Source organism: Lissotriton vulgaris, chromosome 2_1, assembly GCF_964263255.1.
Source record: "Lissotriton vulgaris chromosome 2_1, aLisVul1.2, whole genome shotgun sequence".
Classification (NCBI taxonomy): Eukaryota; Metazoa; Chordata; class Amphibia; order Caudata; family Salamandridae; genus Lissotriton; species Lissotriton vulgaris.
The window spans coordinates 345,336,668-345,359,433 of NC_141687.1; positions in this window are offsets into that span (position 1 = coordinate 345,336,668).

A 22,766-nucleotide genomic window follows, 5' to 3' on the forward strand; every position below is an offset into this window, starting at 1 on the left:
GAAGAAAGAAGGAACAGCCCCCCTCCTTCACGCAAGAAGATTGCCATAAATTCCAGTCATTTTTTACCAACAAGATATCTGCCCTCCAGACAGAAATCGAGACCACCCCTAGACTGGACGGCCCTGATATCATTCAAATATCTTCACCCACAGTCATCCAGCCCCCAATGTCATTACCCTTATTCACCAAGGAAACCCTTGAAAGAGTGATGAATCAAGTCAAATCAGGCTCACCGGCGGACCCATGCCCTCCGAGGATCTGTAAACAAGCCTGGCCAGGACTGGAGGCCGACATACTATCGCTTCTAAACAGTTCCCTCACTTCCGGACATGTGCCCTCTAACCTCAAGGAAGCGCGATTAATTCCTCTCCTAAAAAAGAGCGGGGCTGATACCAAGATCTTGAAAAATTATAGGCCCATCTCACAACTCCCTTTTTTAGCTAAAATACTGGAACAGCATGTGTTGCCCAGCCTCTCTCACCACCTTGAGAGCAACTCCTTGCTGGAACCCAACCAGGCCGGTTTTAGGGCCCATAATAGCACGGAATTGGTCATGCTCTCCGTACTAGACGATCTGCGACTTAAAGCAGATACAAAAGATCCTTGTGTCCTGGTGCTACTGGACCTATCCGTGGCATTTGATACGGTCAATCATGACCTACTACTGTCGCGGATGTGGGACTTTGGTATTCAGGGCACGGCCCATGCCTGGTTGACCTCGTTCCTCGGTGAACGGGTTCAGCGAGTACAACTGGATGACCTGGTACCAGAGGCAGCAAGGATCACATGTGGAATCCCACAGGGCTCAGCCCTGTCACCCTTGATGTTCAATGCATATCTGCAGCATCTCATTGCATCATTGAACCAAATGGACTGCAGTATATACAATTATGCTGATGACACTCAAATCATCATTCAAATTGGTAACTCTCCAACAGCAGATCAAAAATTGAAAACATCTTAAAATTTACCGTCAATTGGATGACGGCAAATTTTTTAAAGATTAACCCTGATAAGACGGAGGTGCTTGCAATTACGACATCATCTAGCCCTTGGAGCGACCTCCTATGGCCCACTGAATTAGGAAATCCCCCAGTACCGGCAGAAACAGTAAAAAGTCTGGGCATAGTTATAGATGCCAATCTCACTATGTCAGCCCAGGTCTCAGCTGTAGTGGGCATGTGTGTAGGCCTAATGAGAGAACTGCGCAAACTGTCTCCCATCCTGAAGGCGGATACTCTCAGGCGAGCAGTATCAGCATTAATCCTGGCACGGCTGGACTACGGCAACGTCTTGTATTTCGGCACTCCGAAAAAACTAATGAACAGACTTCAGATTGTCATGAATGACGCGGCCAGACTCATTTTCAACAAACCAAGAAGAACCCATGCCACCCCCCTTCTTCGTGAACTTTATTGGTTGCCAGTGAATCAACGGGCTAAGTTCAAGGACCTATGCATCACGCAGAAAGCCTTATATGGCCAAGCCCCTAAATACATTAAGAAACGTCTGGTCCCGTATGCCCCTAGCAGGAACCTAAGATCAGCAGAGGCTGCACTATTGATCTGCCCACGGTTCAAACTGTCCTCTCTAGGAGGACGCATGTTCTCCTACACAATTCCCAAAGCATGGAATCAATTGCCTGAGAACCTGCGCAAAGAAACAAATCTCTTGCCCTTCAGGAAAAAGCTAAAAACCGTGCTATTCCAGGAGGCATGGGGTACCATCTAGCCTTTCCTTAACAACTCTGTGTCCACTCCTCGTTAAGCGCTTAGAGACCCCTGAGTGATAAGGCGCTCTACAAATCAAAAATACAATACAAATACAATACAATAATTGTTTCACTCTTCATGCAGTGATCTGTGTACTGGTACAGGCTCCTGTCCACTCACACTGATTTGTGTGTTGCTACATAGTCCATTCTTTGTACAGTCATCTGCGCGCTTTTACATGCTCCATTCTACATCCAGTGCTTTGTTCATAGATAGGCGTTCCATTTTCCTGCACTTATGTGTAGTCCGACCTGTGGCATCTGTACCTGCTACATTATTCACTGTTCATGTTTATGCAGCCATTTGTGTACAGCTGCATGTTCCTTTCAATGGTGTGGATCCTGAGTATCGAGTCCAGGATATCGTGAGACACTAATATCGTGAATAAAATATCAAGGGACAAAATATGGAAAGAAGAGTTTTATAGATTTTCTAAACCTAAGTTCAAATCTATGTACCTTGACAATATACATATCTTCAAGGTACTTAGAGGTGGAGTTAGGAATAGTAACTTACACTTCCCTCTGTGCACTTACCTTTCAACATTCTGTCCCTCTCTATTTTGTCCAGTATATTAGAGTCCCATAATATTCAAGAGTAGAATCCTTTCTATATGAAGACACAGGTGCCCAGCTACAGCACTCATTTTGGGAGATGGGACTTGCATTAGTGGGTTACGACGCATTCCTGAGATCTGGACACTAATACTGAATAATGTTAGTGTTATCCTCTGCCACACTTGGTATTTTCTCTACCACAGGGGAATTGGCACTACAACATGGACTGGAACACAGGGTCGGACTGGGACAGAAAATAGGGACTAAAGTAAAAGTGGTCCCAATTAGCGAGTCAGCCTAAAATAGTGGCCTCCATTTACAAATCAGGGGAGTTATGAACTTGTAAAGACACACTGTGTAAATGTTTTGCAAGGTATGCGAGACTGCATGCATATGTGATTGCTGTAGGCAATGTTTTTGATATTATCTTAGAAATCAACAGTAAACAACGGGCCTTCCAGACCATAAAACAGGCCTACAAACAGACAAAAAAACTGGCCCGGTTTGACCTATGATACTAGCCCTTCGGGCATTGCCTGATTGCCCAGTAGGTCAGTAAGCTAATAATGTATTTATGAAGGTATAGGATATCCCAAGACGTTACAGAAAGATTACGGTCACTGGCGGAGGCCTTAGGTGGACACCACTTTCCAAGCCTTAGCCCTTCACTCTTGGACTTTCCATGTCTCCTCTTTTGTTTACAGCCCCTCTCAAGCACAGAGGAACCTACATTCATTTGGAAGCTGATTTCCCGGTTTGGCGATAAGGGAAATGTTAGACCAGTGATACTCAAAGTACGGCCCTCCTGAACTTTACATGCGGGCCCCTGGTGAACAGCAGCATTTCGCTGCTGTTTACTTGAGGGAGTACTAATATTCCAAAAGATGTTTACTGAAGAGGCAAGTGTTTATTTCCAACTAAAACTTGTTACCTAACGTAAAAGAAAATAATTAAAGGTGTCCTGCACCAGTTAACAATTGACACTGCTACATGAACGCGTTGGGTTTATCTGTTTGCCGAATACAGCATATTGATTCTTACATTTACCCAAATATTACTGGATAAAGAATTGTGTGAAGACATCGTGTTCTGAACTCTTACTGGTTGTTTGATATCTTGTGACCCTAAAAGTATGCGACAAGTGGGATATACAATTTTCAATCTTCAGTGAGATGCAACCGTTCTCAGAATATACTACTTTAGCTAGTAGAATTCCATTGCCCTGAATAAGCCCATGTGTTGAGCGAAACGTGTTGACTGCGTTTTTTTTCTATTTTCAAGAAGAAAGAATAAGAAATAAAAAGAAATTGCAAGAAAAAATCGACTTTCTGAATTATTCAGCAAAAATTGTTGCGATATGATTCTGCATATTATAAATTGCCTCTTATCTTGTGTGTTATAAAATAACTTTCGAAACACATTCGTTTTTAAAGACATTTTGCAACAAACATGAAAAAAAATTGAATGTCTCTACAAAAATACAAAAATGTGCATTTCTTTAACTTGTAGAATTGCTTCACCTTAGTATATCAGTGCATTGAGAAGTATTTTTTAAGTGATACTTTGAAAACAAGAATCTAGAAGCATCCGTGCTACCCTTAACCCTGGCAACAATGCCAATAATTAATTAAGGGGTAAGTCAGTTGTTATGTTCACCATCTCAGTGGCCTGTGTTACTATTATACATGGACAACACGTGCCACCCTGCTGGCATCAATTTGGCCCTCGGTCACACAGCAGGACAAACTTTTTGGCCTCCTGGAAAATGTTTGCGAGTACCCATGTGTTAGACTGTTAATAAATTGCTAGACTATGGTTCTGCTGTGTCTTTTAGGAAAAGTTCAACGTCAGTGATACTGTTTCGATGCCCATATGTGTCTTACTGCTTGTCGCTACATTTTTTCTAAATTAACACATCTGTTTATCTCACTGTGCTAAAATATTTCCAAATAACGGTGTTGTCCAGGACTGTTTCATGTATATATTTAAGCCACCCTTATCACATCGTTTGATCTTGCTATTAAACTCGGTGTTATTGGCGGGAAAACTATTAGTATTGCTGGCAGTCATTGCTGCAGTATTCAGACGATCCTCCCTCCTGTAGCCTTTAAATGCCAGAGATATTTCTGATAATTACTCATATGTGTGACGGTGTTACTGTCACGCACTCCTGCCTGTAATTACAGTATATGTGTGGATGCTGCAAAGTGGAAACATGGCCAGCACGCCGCGTGCCAGATATATTTCCTGCACTGCTGCTTTGCTAGCGGGTTCTACCTGACCTACTGGGCTTTAGTTTCAACCAGAACCCCCCACACACAGTACTGTTCTACATACAACACCTCATGTTTGAGGCCCGCCTGCTGCCATGGAAATATTCTCTGTGAAGGACTTCGCTGCCCTGTATGGCTGGGTGGATGATACATCAAATACCAAAAATAAATAGATAAAATACGTTTTACACGTGCTGATCTGTACTCTGCTACATTCTCCATTCTTCATGCAGTGCCCTGCCACGTTTGCAAGATTGCGAGTTTTATACATCACTTTATACCGGTGTATATAGCCTATGTATAGGCTAATCTACTTTTGTAAAAGAGAAACTAGACCCACTGGGGCCAAAGAATGTGAAATAATTTGAACAAGATTACACAGTGCGGGTAGGTATGCGAGTCAGGGTTGAAAACTCACGCTCAAGCGTTGAAACTTTGTTCACTCCAACAATGAGTCCATGAAACTTTCTACAGGAACAACCAAAGATCAAGCTAAACCTGCATCCTGTCCTGAGGGTATCCACAATGTAAAAATGGGCTTAAAAAATACGTATAGCAATGAATAAATATGTACTCGAACTACTTGAAACAAAACTATTAACATTGATGTATGTATTTATATGACAATAAACATGCTAATGAGGATATATCATCCATAAATGGTCCCTATAATGCATATTCAATAAATGAGGATGATTTGCTGCCTCTCTTCCGCCCAGCCCTAAGTCCATGTTGTGTACAATTAACCCCTGCCAATGCAGAGGGCGGCTGTCCACGCCCCTCCTCCACGCCCCCATGACACTGCCATGCATAACAAACAAACTGTTTACTGTACAAAGGCACGAGCCGCTGACCTCATCGGCAGCGCCCGTCTGCTGTCTCTGTGCGAGTCGCAGGTTGCAGGGACAGTGCCAGTGGCAAATGACTCCTCCAGGGCTCCCTTCCAGGCCACGTTTACAGCTCCATAAATCGCCTCCCGCCTTACTTACTCATCTGCCAGCTATGCCCTGGCATAATGTCTCATTCATACCTTAGGATCTCATGCCTCTCTGCCGTGTCATAGCTGACCTTGGGCTCCTCTGTTCTGCAATGGCCGTCTCATTGTTCTGCAATGACTGTCTCATTGTTCTCCAATGACTGTCTCACTGTTCAGCCGTGGCTATTTCCCTGGTTTGCAGTGGACCTCTCTGTTCTTCCGTAGTTTCTCTCTGAATGTCTTTCTTTTCTTCCATTGTCGTCTCTCTCCTCTGCAATGGCTGTCTCGCCGCTCCTTCTGCTACAGCTGTCTCTCTACTCTGCAATGGCTGTCTCTCTGTTCCTTCTCCTACAGCTGTCTCTCTACTCTGCAATGGCGGTCTCTCTGTTCCTTCTCCTACAGCTGTCTATATCCTCTGCAATGGCTGTCTCACTGTTCCTTCTCCTACTGCTGTTTCTCTCCTCTGCAATGGCTGTCTCACTGTTTCTTCTCCTACAGCTGTGTTTCTCCTCTGCAATGGCTGTCTCACTGTTCCTTCTCCTACACCTGTCTCTCTCCTCTGCAATGGCTGTCTCTCTGTTCCTTCTCCTACAGCTGTCTATATCCTCTGCAATGGCTGTCTCACTGTTCCTTCTCCTACTGCTGTTTCTCTCCTCTGCAATGGCTGTCTCACTGTTTCTTCTCCTACAGCTGTGTTTCTCCTCTGCAATGGCTGTCTCACTGTTCATTCTCCTACACGTGTCTCTCTCCTCTGCAATGGCTGTCTCACTGTTTCTTCTGCTACATATGTCTCTCTCCTCTGCAATGACTGTCTCACTGTTTCTTCTGCCATGGTGGTCTTTCTTCTGCCATGTTAGGCCCCTTGATGCCCGTAGGGCTAAGTTGCGCATTATAAGATGGCTTTCATTCATTCATGGCTGTTTCTCGCTCTGCTTTGGCAGTCTGGTGTCTCTTCACTCCTCTTCTCTGTGTTATGTATGGTAACAAAATATCTCCTGACATAATTTACAACAACATCGTCACAGTTGAGGCATCGAGCAATACTTTTGCTAATTATGTTAAGGACACAACACATCTGCCCCATTCCATTCCGAGTTTCCCTTTACGCTGCGGGTTCTGCCCCTCTTTCGCCCTATCCCCATGCTCTGCCGCGGCTCCTGTTACGGCTGACGTTCTCTGTGCCCTCATTCCTAAAATGTCTCTTCTGCTGGCTCCCTATCCTCGTGGCCGCCCTGCCACTGGGCTCGCCCTCTCTGTTTGTTTCCCTCTCTGTGTCTGTGCTTCTCTGCGTCTCAAAGCAATGGTTCTCTACGTCCCTGCTCTGTTAGGCGGCGGGCGGCATATTTTGTGGCAATGTCTCTTTCCTGCTATTTTCAGCACTTCGAGCCACTCTTCTCCCCCTATGTCTTTCCGTCACTGCTTTCCCGCTGCAAGGAGTCTGCGTTTCCATTGGTCGACAGGGCGGTCCAATCAAAGGCGTGCTGCTTTGCTGACTGTCGCTATGTGATCAGACCGGTTCACCACGGCTGAACTCAGGGCAGATTAAAGTTTTACCAGGGTGATGACATCACGGCATCGGTATTCCCTCCACCACTGCAGTCAGTGCTCGGCACAGATTACCACTTTGATGAGGCTGATATTAGGGCATTGGTATTATCATGATTCACCCCTGTTCGACACAGATTTCAAAACTATCACCAGGACCGGAGCAGTGATATTTTCGTTCAACCCATTGGCCATGCAAGACTGCTGCTACATGATTCACTTCAGGGCCGGCATCCCCAGTGATCCCGTGTTTTGATATTTGTAATCCTGAATATACAATTGATAACATAACGTGTATTTGTAAAGCGGACGTTCACCCAAGGATATTCTCAGCACAAATCAAGGGTATCTTGGCTATGAATTATTTTACCAAACTCAATGGTACGCATTTTATCGACCTCAGAAGGATAAAAGGCGGAGTGGACCCGCTGGAATTTGAACCTGTTACTATGAGATTGAACGCAGTCTCCTACAGTGGATCCTTTAGTCCACTAAGCCACCAGACTCAGCATGGTAAATAACTAAACAGCAACTATCAAAAAACAGAAGTGGATAAACAGCTCACATTTGACTTCGGAGAAAATTAGATATTTGCTTTGTGCTGAGAAGAACACCCTCATAGTAAAACCTCCCCCGTCAATATCCGGTCCGTGCATATATTGGTGTGTGTGCATATAGCTGCTGTGGTATGTGTAGTGTATCTGTACAGGTGAGTGTGAACAGGATATGAGAAGGGCAAGTGGATGACATGTGTGCTGTTGTGAAAATGGTAATATGGAACCATGGCCCTCATTAGAATTCGCCTCTTCTTTTTGGGTGGGGATAACGCTGCTGGTAACTCTAGGTGAGGTATGTATCAGATGAAGCATTACATCCTTAATCTGAGTTCTGCTCAACCGAATGCAGAATAGCTTTCTAGTCCTGTATGATTTTCTCTGTAATGAGATGCAAAACGCTGAAGATTGCAGTGCACTGGATCCATCTATGTCTAGGCCCATGAAGCAATTATAAGCCCTCCCAACAGTGTGCTGCACCCAATAATTAGGTATCTAAAGTTTGTCAAAAGGAGGAAGGGTGTAAGTGTAAGTACTGAGACAAGGAAGGGTGATTAGAGTAATGAAGACTATGGTAAGTAATCAGGACATTACCTCCTCAACCCTACTACCATCAAGCAGTATATCACAACTTGATCAGAAAAAGAATACACCAGTATAATTGTAAATGTTGCGGAAAGTTCCGGATAATTTCATAAATTGAAGGGTATCTGTCCCATGATCGAGTATTTCACCAAAGACGCCAGTCGGATAATTTCATAAATTGAAGAGTATCTGTCCCACGATCGAGTATTTCACAGAAGACGCCAGCCTTGAGGCTTCAAGGCTGGCGACTTTGGTGAAATACTCAATTGTGGGACAGATACCCTTCAATTTATGAAATTATCAGGAATTTTCCGCATCCTGGGGTTGTTCATGCAATATATTGATGATCATGCACAACCTTAACTGAGCTATGGAATTCTCTTGTAAATTCTCATTTGGAGGTTCGCCAATTTGTGGCACTTCTGCTTTCCGCAAGGTTTCCCTGTTGGAATATATTTGGTACAACAGGTGAAGAATTCCTCTCCGTTTAGAAAGACCGTTAAGAAAGTCTATCAAGTGGTCGCTTTCGCTCCTGAAGCTAATTTGTCCTGATGATGACCCTGAAAGGAATTTTGGGTTGAAACGCCGTGGACGCATTATACATGGCATAAATCAGAGATCACATTATCATTCCACCGTGTATTGTGTATATTCTGATTTGTTTATTAGTCTCTGCCACTGTTTTTTGATTACATATATGTTTATGTCTTTTGAATGTAGTAATCGTGAGTGTAATTGTTTGAGCGGCCTTGTGTTTTCATTTCACTTTATTAAATGTGTTTGAGCACTCTGGTATACTTCGCTAGAGCATCCCACCCTACTAGTGGCGTAACACAAAATGATGTAGCACCCTGCAGAATGTGGAGAAAGGTCTATGAATCTCCATGTTCTCACGTATATCCAATGGCCTTAGGGTAAATAGGGGGCCTGTGAAGTTGCAGATGCTGCAGAAGCTTGCATTAGGCACCCTCCAATCCTTGGTACCCTCTACACGAGGGCACAAACATCTAGAGCACTCATTGTCTTACACAAGGCAGCACTGATTCCCTCACTGAGTATGCCTGACTGCCTACTCCATTCCCAATCCTTCAGCCCTTCTCTCTCAGGCTAATGGAGTGAGACCCAAATATTACAGCTCTAGTCAAATGGGAGGGAGACCCAATCACAATATCTCCAAACTCTTAATCCTTTGACGTCATTGTGGATGAATGCTACAGCTCCAGCCACATTTCTTTTTTCAGTTGATTTGGTGAAACTCTGGTGTTTAGCTCCAGAACAGCGGTATGACAGAACCCAAAACGCAGTTATTACCCCGGTTGTGACATTAACACGATACATCACCATGCAAGTGCTTACAACAGCTTGCTTTGATGGTGCTGGACTTTGAAATACTATATATATTCCAATTCCAGTCTGTGCAACAGTAGGGAAGGTGTTGGACTTAAAAAGCTTACACCAGTCCAACAGCGCGCCCCCCAAAGCAAGTCGTTGTAACAACTTGCGGGTTAAAGGCATGCATCGTAACCTCACAGTCGGAGTAGTGCCTACGCTGTAAGTTAGCTCGTTATTGTAACTGTGGGCTAAAGGATGTGTCTCCTCCAGAACACACACTCATTAAACACTGTCCTCCAGCCTCTCCTCTCTTGCTCTGCCCGATGAACATAGGCATAAACTCCAAACCCTCACCACCTGGCATAAAACAAAACCCCTAAATATTCCTAAACCTTAAATATGCATGAACCACATGCCACAAAACTAGCATTCAGTGAAAAAAGAACCCTTTAATAATCCTTACGATCTGTTAAACACTGAACCATCTTCTCTCAGTTCGTCACATCTTCCTTCTCATAATTAAGCGGATACGCTAGTCACCGTCTTCACTCAAAAAGTTCAAACTATGAAAACAACCATAGCCCTTGCCAGTACTACCAGCCCCCTCCAGCTACGCACCTCAACACACCAAGACCTCAGCAACAACTTCACAACAGTCAACACCAGAAAGATTTTCCTCTTAGAAGTATATTCAGCATTAGAATACCTTTGTCCATGTTGCAATAACTGAAGCCTACACAGATATCCTACAAGTCTCCTTGACAGCCCTTTTAAACAAGTCTGTCTAAGCAGAAAGTAAACCCCAAAATTAAAAAAACTCAATGAACTGCCCCACACGCAAGAAAGTCTCTTTTGACTGCCTTCCTTCGCAGAAATCGCTTGATGGAGTACAATTTAGAAAAGGAATTATTCACTGCCCAACTTGTCATAAATGTCATAAAGTTTAGTCCTTATCATAGACGAGGGAGAAGGAAAAGATATGTGATCCATCCAGTTTCCTTGAAATATAAGCTCTCAAATCAATTAGGGGGAGGAAGGATCACTTGCCCTGCTAACCTGGATTTACAGGTAAGTGGGGGATCACTGAAATAATATAGACTGCCAAAATATCGACCTGCAAAAATATCGTTGCCAAAATATCGACAGACAAAATATCGACTTTCTATCTACAAACAGGTAAGTACAAAAATATCGAGTACAAAATATCGTTAACAATAATATAGATGTAAAAAATATCGACTTTATTAAAAACAGTGTAAAATTAAATTAATATTAAATTTAAATGACTAAAATATACTTAAAATACTTAAATGAAATTATAATAATTAAATAATAAATGAAAATAATAAAAAAAAATTTACAATCTTATTTGTTGACCCTGAACCCTAAAATATACCCCTTTACCCAAAAACCCAAAACTGACCCTGAACCCTAAAAATACCCCTTTACCCAAAAACTAAAAACTGACCCTGAACCCTAAAAATGCCCCTTTACCCAAAAACTAAAAACTGACCCTGAACCCTAAAAATGCCCCTTTACCCAAAAACTGAAAACTGACCCTGAACCCTAAAAATGCCCCTTTACCCAAAAACTGAAAACTGACCCTGAACCCTAAAAATGCCCCTTTACCCAAAAACTGAAAACTGACCCTGAACCCTAAAAATGCCCCTTTACCCACGAACTGAAAACTGACCCTGAACCCTAAAAATGCCCCTTTACCCAAAAACTGAAAACTGACCCTGAACCCTAAAAATACCCCTTTACCCAAAAACTGAAAACTGACCCTGAACCCTAAAAATACTCCTTTTCCCAAAATGTATCAATATTATTTAATTACCAATTATTATTAATTAACAATAACAATAAAGTAAATATATTAGCATATTAGCTGTAATTATTTTAATAATTAATATTATGTTTTCCCAATTAATTACTTAAGAATAACACAAAATTATATGTATTAAAATGTACTCTAATTAATGTAATTAACTAATTACAATTAATCAATTACCAATTAATTACTAATTCAAAATATGTACAAAATTATATTAATTAATTAACTAATTATTATTAATTATCAATTAATTATTAATTATAAATATTTACAAACATACATTAATTAATTAATTATTATTAAATTACTTCCCACCCTATTCCCCTATAAACCCACAACCCGCTACAGAATTACATAACGCAATTATTAAAAAAACAAATTCCATTTAATAAAATATTTTATAACATTAATACACACTTTTCACACATATTATTACATAAAAATACACTATAAAATATTATATATTATTAAAAATTCGATATTTTTGATATCTATATTTTAAACAGTCGATATTACTTCACTTACCTGAAAAACGATATTTTTGTACTCGATATTATGTCCAGTCGATATTTTGTCCAGTCTATATTTAAAACTCGATATTATGTCCAGTCGATATTTTGGAGTCGATATTTTGTCTGTTTACCGTAAGTGGGATGTCCCTTGGTAAAAACCCTCATACGCGTAAGTTGGTGTTGTCTGGTAGCGGTATATCTTGGTTCTCCGCTATAATTACTCTTGTGTCTGCATAATCACAGGGTTAGTAGGTATGCAGCCTCCACCCGGAGGAAGAAACCCAAGGTAACCCAAGGTGAAAGCAGTAGTGTCCAGTGAAAAAGTGGTAGTGGTGACTTTAAGATAACTCAGACAGCCAGTTCGCTATGTTTATTTTTCTGGATTCGAGTTAGTGATGAAAATATTTCAGATATGCGTGGCAAGAATTATTAAGATTCTCACGCTATCCATTTTCGTGATTTAAAAGGTCGACATGTTTCAGCCCTGTTCGCCTCTCAGGGTCAGGGGGCTTTCTTCAGGACCATTTGGTGGGTGAATAAAGGAACGTATTAGTCCTTTAGTTTCTTGAGGTCAATATTGTGCCTTTGCACGTTTTACTATGCGCTTCCTCGGGTACCAAGGAGTCAATAGGAGCGTGGCCCTTCACTGTGGCTCGGCGCCTCCTGTGCTGCTTGTGCTGACTCTGCCGTCCTGGACCCGGTTTAGTCACCACAGGGCATCCACCAAAGCTGGCCTGCTCAGTCCTTCCACACTTGCATTGATCCCTGAATAATCACAGGAGACTAGGGGCACCAACCAGGGAGTAAAGAGCATCACCTTAACTCTTCTATGTGAGGAATCCCATGTTATGTTATTTTAATTTGCTATCGTGCACAAATAACCCCTGTAAGGGTATCTCAGTGCTGAGGACAAATATAGCAGCAAACCATCACCTCCCTGGGCCCAGACCCCAGGCGATTTGCCAGAGCCCCTGGTCAAATCCAAAGCATTGACATACCTTGATGGCCCAACTTATCAACATGCTTGTCAGATTGAGGAAAAAGGGTGGGCATCGTTTAGCTAACAATTATGAGGCAGCGATAGTTCTGGCAGAAGCTCTGGTTCTACAACCCCAGGGATGGCCATGGATTATGAGAGCACTACACAGCTATTGGTTGTCTTTGCCCTGGTCAAGGGCTGATATCCTGTACGTTTTGCTCTTCACTGAAAATGTGTCCTCTGTATCTGTATTATGTACACAGAATGCAGTTAGCCATGTCAGTGGAAACAGGAGGTAAAGTGGCCCAGTACTACCTTACACTTTGCCTGGTGGACATCTGTCAAATTAGACTTTTTATACAGATTCCTACTTCTCTGCTCCTTGTAGCACGTGACAGGTGGCTCATTGCCCCTCTCGGCCTATTCATTGGTCAAGAAATACTGGCACCTCCTATCAAATGGAGGAAGGACTTTAACTTTTTTACATGGTAAAGCCTTTAATGATCCATGTTTATTAACCCCTTCCATGCTCATGACGAGCTCAGCTCGTCATGAGGCACAGTTGAGCTGTGCTGATGACGAGCTGAGCTCGTCATGAATAAAGGAGAATTCCACTATCCAGCACAGGGGAAAAATAACCACAGCAGCGATTTAAATAGGCTTCACTATTTTTCCTCCAAAGACCGAGAGCTAATTAATTTCAGGAATATGAATTCATGACCCTCCTGGTAATCAGTAAGGGTAGCCTTCTGGTCAAACTATTTCTTAATTATCTCTTGATTGCCAAGTTTGTTGTCTTGTGCAATGATCATCAATCAGGCCAGTACATAGCCAAACATATCATGGTTTCTCTCTCATCCTTCTTTCAACAGAGTCAGGGGCCACAAAGCTGTTTTCCATAGTTACGGATTTCGGCTCCTTTGTGGGTTACCTTCGGATTGGTGAATAAGAAGCATGGCAGGAGGATGTTCCACTTTAACCTCAGGAGTTCCTCTTCAAGTTTTTATAAAGCCTCTCTATAACACTACAGTTTGTAAGTGGTAGTAATTAGTTAGAATGTAAATAATAGTTCACATTCATCTCGCGTAGCCTGCATGTTGGTAGACACGAATATACTACCTCTGTGGGATAGCACAGTCATGGGAAAATCCCACTAAGGATAAAATCCAAAAGAGAGGTCTAAACCAAACAGGGTTAGTAGTGCTTCCTAGGGACACTGCCGCTGGAGACCGGATGGCATGCTTCATCCTAACAAGTGTATACGTGTTGCCTGATGTTGTTGTAGAATTCATGGGGACAGGATTGTGTAGTCCCAAACTCTCAAATGAGAGTGTTAACCACTTACAATTATACAGTTGGTGCCATGGCCTGACTGCTAGCTTATTACTGAAAAGGCATGTTGTGCAGTTCCTGCAAAACCTCTGAATGTTTGTGTACATGACATGTGCAAGAGGTTAGCATTTCCTTTGTCTTTTCAGGCCCAGGTGTCCAACTAAGGGTACCTCTGAACCCAGTTGTATCAAGAAGCTTGTCTGTACCTGGAAAACTGAGGTAATTGAAATTTTTATGGTCAAATATGTCCCCTAACGTGTACCCCAACGTTTCCTTGTACGTGCTTAAAGTACATGTAATTTCCCTCCATGACCGAATATGAAGACGCATATACATTTGCGTCCAACGTTAACATGTCATCTACCAGATCCACCATGAATGGATCGATAATTCAGTCTTTAAACATGCCATGCCAACGTCTTTACATGGTATACTTGTACGTTTCCTGGCTCTGCCGAGCTAGGCCCTGATTTCTGACTTCGAACCACTTCTGTCTCTGAAAGCCGCAGCATGGAAATGTTTCCCTGACCTCTGCCTTACTTCCTGCCAAGCGAAGCGGTGCCTGGCTCAGCCTGGCCTGCCTGCCAAGACAGTATTTTGCCTTCAAGTTATCAGTTCAGCCTCCGCGAAAACACATTCCAGTCTAGTGATATAGGTAAATATATTCCCGGCTGCAGAGCAAAGGGCCAAGCCTTCCTGTCTCCTTCATGTAATTCATTGCTCCCGTTACCATGGTAGGCCCATGGCCCCGCGCATTACACTTAGACACATATGCATTCAGTATAGAATAGCCTCTGCCCGAGAGACCTTTTACTTCAGATAAAACATCCTCCAAACACAAGATATCAGATATGTTATAGGAACAGGTCGATCTGACATGCCAGACTTCTGTCTCCTCTACTAGTGCTAAAGTCAAGCCCCCAGCTCTCCCTAGTTCCACGTCCATCACACGTCATACTAGCTGCGCGCGCACCCATGTCAAAGGTTTCTGCTGACCCTGCAGAAATTCTCTATGCATCCACCCCCCTATGACACTTTCTGTGACATTTCCAGCACACACCTCCGTGTACGCCCTTGTACACGCCTTCTTGCTACGCACATGTGGGCTTATCTCATTCTTTTCACTTGTCACGCCTACTGTATCCATCACCATTGTACAGTTTTACTATATATATTGTGTACTGTTAATAAAACATTGACATCATTGCATATCCCTTCCTGAACCCTTGTGGTGATGGATCTGATCTCCATTGGCTCGAGCCATTCTTAATTAAAGCCCGTATGACTCAGATACCACGGACTCTGCCTCTCATTTGATTGAGCTATTCTTTTACCTGTCATTAATTATACGGAAAAATTGCACGGTAATTTTATTTACCACATAATTTGGCGCCCGAACAGGGACCCCTCCCCCACCCCACGCGCCGGCGATGCATCGCAGGCCTTGACCCCTCTACAGCCGTGACGGACTTCTATGCGCATCTGCAGGTTTTCCTGCACCTCCCTCAGGCCCACGGAGGAGACGGAGACTGCGGTTCAGCATCCAGACGAGGCGGTGAGGAGTGCGAAGTATCCCGACCAGAGCCCAGCCAAGAGAGCAAGGTTCGAGGTGTCCAGAGGCCCACCTGTTTCCGAAGCATCAAGGCGCATGCGTAGTGCGTAGTCGTTACCAGACATCGTAGCAGTCCAGTCCAGTTTCCGAGGCCTTCAGTTTCTTGCTTCCCGGTGAGCACCGTTGTTGGGAACGCATCTAGACGGGTTCATTAATTTGTGCCCGGTAAAGACAGGTTTGGGTACACAGACCTGGTCCTGACGTGTTCACTTAGGTGGATACGGTCCGACGTGTCTCTTTATGGGACCGGTATTGTCTGTACTGTTACAGCAGTGCATCTAGTTATCCAGTATTCTAGTATTGAATCTCGAGAGTTTTCTGTATTTGTGTTTTAGGTACCAGGTAAAATCAGTCTGAAACGTTTCAATGTATTTTAATGTCGTGGTGTGAATGATTGTTTGCTGTTCATTACTGTGTTTATTGTGTTCACGTCCGAATCATTTTAATCATGCCTCTGTTCACGAAATTACGTCAGATAGGAACTAGGAAAGGGATACTCGAAGAAGCAGTTCCTGTCCCGCCCAGGGACACTCCAGGATATTTTATGTACCACAAGCATGGCGTAGATGCCGTGCTATACCTAGAATTATGGGTGGATTACACCAAGGAGAAGTTTAGATGGCCTGTTACAGGGACAAGGGATGCTGAATGCATCATGAGAGTAGAAGAAGCATTGTGGAAAAAGAAAGCCAGACAATCTCAGAAGGATGCCATAGAATTGTGGCGTAAAGAATCGCATAGAAGAACAGAAAAAGCAATCAGAAAAGCAGAGTTAAGTAGAGAAGAATCCGAAAAAGCTAGAGAAAAAGAGTTACTAGAAGAAGGAGAACAAGTCAGATTAGAACAATTAGACCATCAAAGAAATGCACTCATTACAGGCATGTATCCAGTCCTTGCCGAGGGCCTGCCCAAGGCGACCCCGGAAGTACCCCGTAACTTGCCGCCACCATTGGTTCCGACTAAAGTCCGTCACAAACAGACCGCAGCAGACATTTTTCTTTCTTCCTATTTAGATGACGTGGCTCCAGCATATACCAATGTATCCGTACCACCCGCTAATAATGTACAGCAGCCTGCTCAGACTGTTCAAGTCACGACCCCTCCACGTCTCCAAGACTCGCTTCCCGCACCTGTTGTCACTTCCCCTACTGCTACTGCTACTGCTCCCCCTACTATTGGTCCTCTCAATCCTTTTGCGACAGATGTAACTCAGAGTCCATCCCCGTTACATGTACCTCTTCTACCCATCATGACGTCAGGTCATGCCCTTGCTTCCGCTTCAGGAGGTGCCGAAGGAGGCCACCCTCACACCCCGCCACAAGTACAACGAATGACAATCAGAGAATTAGCAACGCAGCGTACTCCGAAAGCGGTCACATCTGAAAAGCTTAGACAGTATATTACAGATTGTAGATATGATCCAGTACCTGGCAAGAAAGGAGACATGATGTTAGCCTCGTTACGTCTACGACGTGTTACAGAATATTTGATGACATTACCAGAAATGCCAGACCATCTAGACAAAATATATAATTTTATTAGAACTGGGGAAAGACCAGAATGTATTCGTGAGGCCATGGCATATCAGAAAGCTGAGACACAAGGGTTAATATTACGATTCTTGATTAATTGTTTGATAAGGGAACAAGATCGGCCAGGTATTGTTCAAGAAGAGATGGAGGTACTGACAAAATGGAGTCAGAATATTGCAGATTGTAAACATGATAAACAGAATTGTATAGATGCCATGTCCAGAAAGATCCGTAAAGAAATAGTAGCAATACATATCCGACAGAAGGCTGAAAGGGAAGCCGAGTCAGACAAGAATGAATCCTCGGAAGAGGAAGAAATAGAGACTCCAGTAGAGAATGAGGATAAAATAGCGTACGTAGGTAGAGTAAAACTCCCTAAACAGTATTCTTTTGATAGACCTTTTGACAGACCCATTCGTCTAGAAAACAAGAAACGTTTCCTTTCCCCGATACCAGAGCAATGTTCTCTTGAACATGTATTTCAAGATACTGATAAAATACTGAAAGAAAGAATAGGTTATCATGAACTTAACACCTTACGTGATCAGGAACTAGCCCGGTTAGCAGTCCAATGGGCCGGAAATGACAGTATGTATAAAGACGACTCAGTAGCGCAAACATTTTTGAGCCTTACTCCAGAAGAACAGCGACTAGCTGGTATATACATGATCCAACATCTCATTACACTATATGAAAATCAGCAATCTGATCCAGGTCCATTGTATAATATATTGCAAGACTTACTCCTGAGAAGATGGAGAGGCCTAGGTACAGATTTGATTAATGTGATTCTTGAACAACGTCACAAGTACAGAACGTTCCTGACTCCACATTTTGTTTCTGTCCCACCACCAGTAAGACAGGAATATCACCTAGACAGACAGAATCCCTTACGAGAAGTTCATCCCGTCCAGACGACTTCAGGGGGTGCGCTTCAACGCGTATTCGTATATACACCCTTAAGTAAAATGGAATTATTGGAAATGAAGAAAATAGTACCTTGTCACGATAAAGACCCTGCTGGGTTCCACCGTGAATTAAAAGACATGTTACTGATGGGAGATTACACATATCCAGACATTCTTAAAATGTTAAAGGTATTGTTGCCGGCAGGGATTTATGAAAAACTGAAAGAGAAAGAATGGGAGGTGGGAGACAAAAAGATTATATGGACTGAATTAGAAGAGGAGGAAGATAGACGTACCCCAGGTTTAGGTCTTGGGGACAAAACTAAAGCATTGCCAGGATTATTAGTACAAATTTTGCCTAGATTGTTGACGGTTAAAAAAGAGGACTGGGATGCAATCTCAGCCTGTAAACAGAAACAAGACGAAGATACTAGTGATTTTTATTCCAGATTCGAGAAATGTTTTATTATTAATAGTGGCCTGAAAACAAGTAGCGAGTCATATCCACATCTTTTTGTGACCAAATTAGTCGAGAATTCCTTACCCCAGGTTAAGAATCATGTATTGAAAGTTGAAAGTACATGGCAAGCAAATACGCCTTCCCAAATGTTACAAATGTTACAGTACCACCAGAACAGAATTAGAGAGGAACACGATCATGAACAGAGACGTTTGAAAGACACGAAAATGAAAGTACTAGTTGCCCAGTCCGTCCCAGCGGATGGTCAGAAGAGGGGTAATACGCAGAACATACAGACTAGTCATTCTGCAGCTCCTGTTAAAGGGAATTGCAATTATTGCAAACAGCCAGGTGATTTCATAAATGAATGTGCCGTTCTCAGACACAATATTGCCACAGGTAAAACAAAGAAAGACCGCGTCCACCTAGACAGGATCAGGTTCAGCAAAATATTCCGCAGAATGTGCTGCCTACGCAGATTCCACAACAGACAGTAGCTGTGCCCCAACCCCAACCCATTGCCGCGACACAACATGTCACACAGCAAATGTACCAGTATGCACAGTCCGAATACCCCGATTATCAGCAGTACACATGAAACAGCCTAGAGAGGGAGGTTGGCTTGCCCCTTATCGAGGTTCCTGTAGATCAAGAGGGTCCTTATGTACATAGTCAGGTATTAGGGAAGGACAGAAAATTTTTGATTGACACAGGGGCAAGCAGAACTACCATTAGTCATGACGAGGTTCCAGGGGCACTCCTCTCAGGCTCACAGAATGTTTCCCTTGGATTTTCAGGAAAGCCTATTGTTAACGAAGTATCGAAACCAGTTCCCCTTGCAGTTGGTCCATTGTCCCGTACTACAGATTTGTTACTTACGAAATCATGTCCAGAAAACTTGCTTGGTATTAAAACGCTGAAAGCTCTAGGAGCTGTAATTTGTTGTTCTCCGGAAGGAGTGAGGTTATTCCTACGTGACTTTAATGGTCATTATGTGTTGAGAGATTTTGATCCCAGATTACAGAATGTACCAGAGCATTTATGGGCACGAGGTCCAACTGATGTAGGTTGTATGCACATTACACCATACCGTGTTACTCTCAAACAAGGAGTTGTACTACCCCGAATCCGACAATACAAGTTACCACCTGATGCTGTAGTGGCTTTACTGAAAATCATTGACAAGCTCATTGCACAAGGAGTGGTTGTAGAAACCGACTCAAATGTTTGTAATTCCCCTATCATTCCGATTCTTAAACGTACTGATCCGAATGCACCTCCAGTCTATCGATTGGTGATTGATCTTCGAGAATTAAATAAATGTATTATACCACAATACCCAGTGGTCCCAGACATTTCATCATTATTGACAGCTATTGATTCAGAAGCAGCGTTCTTTACTGTAATCGATCTCAAGAACGCCTTCTTTAGTGTCCCCATTCATCCGGAAAGCCAATACCTTTTCGGATTCTGTTTAAATGGCCGAAGTTTCAAATTTGCACGCGCCCCTCAAGGATTCACAGAAAGCCCTAGCATCTATAGCCAAGCACTGAAACGACAACTTGACAGTATTCACATGCCTACTGACACTGCCCTACTCCAATACGTCGACGATCTATTGATCACGACCCCAACTGAGCGAGAGTGTGAACGTGCATCACTGACAGTCCTATATTTTCTGGCAGACAAGGGACACAAGGTGTCTCCTTCGAAGCTGCAATTCTGTGCCCAGCAAGTGGTATACCTTGGGCACTTGCTGTTCAAGTGGGGTAGGCAGCTAACTCCTGATCGTATCCAGTTAATTGCACATCTTCCACAACCCAAGACACAAAAGGAAGTGCGAGCCTTTATTGGACTCACTTCTTACTGCAGACAATGGATTCCGCAATATGCATATCTAGCTAAGCCACTTATACAGTTGACAACACAGGAGGCAGCGACTTCGACTGTCCTCCCTTGGACTCAGGAACATACACAAGCTTTTGACGAATTAAAGAAAGCCTTATGTCAAGCACCTGTTTTAGCGACACCATGTTACAGCAAGCCTTTTACACTTTTTGTCACAGAACGCGATGGCACAGCGTTATCAGTTCTCACTCAGGTTCAGGCAGACAAACACAGACCGTGTGCCTATTTTTCAAGTACATTAGATCCAGTAGCCCAGGCCCTGCCTGCGTGCTTAAAATCAGTTGCAGCAACAGCTCTAGCAATAAAACAAAGTGATTCCATAGTATTAGGACATCCCTTGACAGTACAGGTTCCACACTCCGTGGAAGTTCTCCTAAACAGAACACAGACCCAGCACTTGACTATAGCACGACTGACAGGTTATGAATTGACATTGTTTCAACCACACATAGAGATCAGACGCTGCAATACGCTAAACCCTGCTACACTTTTACCGTCAAACACAACAGACCCCACTCCACATGACTGTGTGGAAGTCATTAACACAATCACGAAACCCAGACAAGACTTGACAGATATTGCATTACCCGATCCAGACCTGACACTTTATGTGGATGGTTCATGTATGAGAACAAGCACAGGAGAGTTAGTGGCCGCATATGCAGTGACCACTGAAACTGAAGTCATAGAAACACATCGCATTGACACCCTGTCAGCTCAAGCAGCAGAGCTCATTGCTCTGACCCAAGCCTGTATACGAGCCAAGAACCTTAAAGTAAACATATACACAGATTCACGTTATGCATTTGGAGTCGTACACGACTTCGGTGTTCTCTGGCAAGAGAGAGGTTTCTTGACCTCTCACGGAGCCAAGATCCAGCATGGTCCCCTCATTCAAGCTCTGTTAGAAGCAATACATTTGCCTACAGCCATAGCCATCATGAAGTGCAAAGCACATACTAAGGTCACGGACACTATTTCCCAGGGTAACGACCTGGCAGATCGAACTGCGAAATATACAGCTCAGACTCAAACTGATATATCGACTGACAAGACAAAGACTGCAGTAGCTCCACTGACACATTGCATGACAGTTAGGGATCCCACACAAGATGTACTCGATATACAGACACATGCCACTCCAGACGAAATCAAGAAATGGACTGAACAAGGAGGGGTCCAGACAGACCAAGGATGGATGACGAAGGAAAAAGCCACATGGTTCCTCCCCGACTCTATGGTTCAAGTTATCATTAATACAGCACATAGTCCAGCACATTTAGGAGAAAAGGCCATGTTAGACAGTTTACAGAACCTCTGGTTCAACAAGCATTTACGAGCAGCCGCAAAACAGAAAGTGCGTACCTGCATGATCTGTTGTCAGTTCAATCCAGGAAAAGGTATCCCCGTGGAACAAGGTGGATTTCATCCTCCTGACCATCCTTTTGAAGTCCTCCAGATGGATTATATCCAGATGGACAGATGCCGAGGATTCAAGTATGTCCTCGTAGTTGTATGTGCCCTATCTAGATGGACAGAAGCATATCCAGTCCCAGATTACACTGCCATAACCACTGCCAAGCAGTTGGTTCGTGAATTCTTCCCACGGTACGGTTTGCCCCGTGTCGTATATTCAGATAATGGTCAGCCATTCTCGTCCGAGCTCATGAAACAGGTTTCACTTTTGTTAGGCTATCAATGGAAATTCCACTGTGTTCGACATCCCGAGGCAGCTGGTCTCGTGGAGAGACACAATCAGACTCTGAAAACCCGTCTTGCTAAAGTATGTGCAGAAAAGGGTGTAGATTGGATGGTAGCTTTGCCAGTTGCCCTCTTTTACATGCGAATGGTAGCTCATTCTAGGACAGGGCTATCCCCGTATGAGGTGGTCTTCGGTAGGCCTCCGAATATGTGGGGGACGCCTATGCCCCGTAAGATTACTGATGTTGACAGTTCTATGCTGACAGATTACCTTGCTTCCTTGATGTCTGCACTACTATCATGTCGTTCACAGGTCGCGGCAGCCTTCCCAGACAACACCGAGGTGAAACCGCATGAACTTGTTCCCGGTGACATCGTCGTGGTCCGCAATTT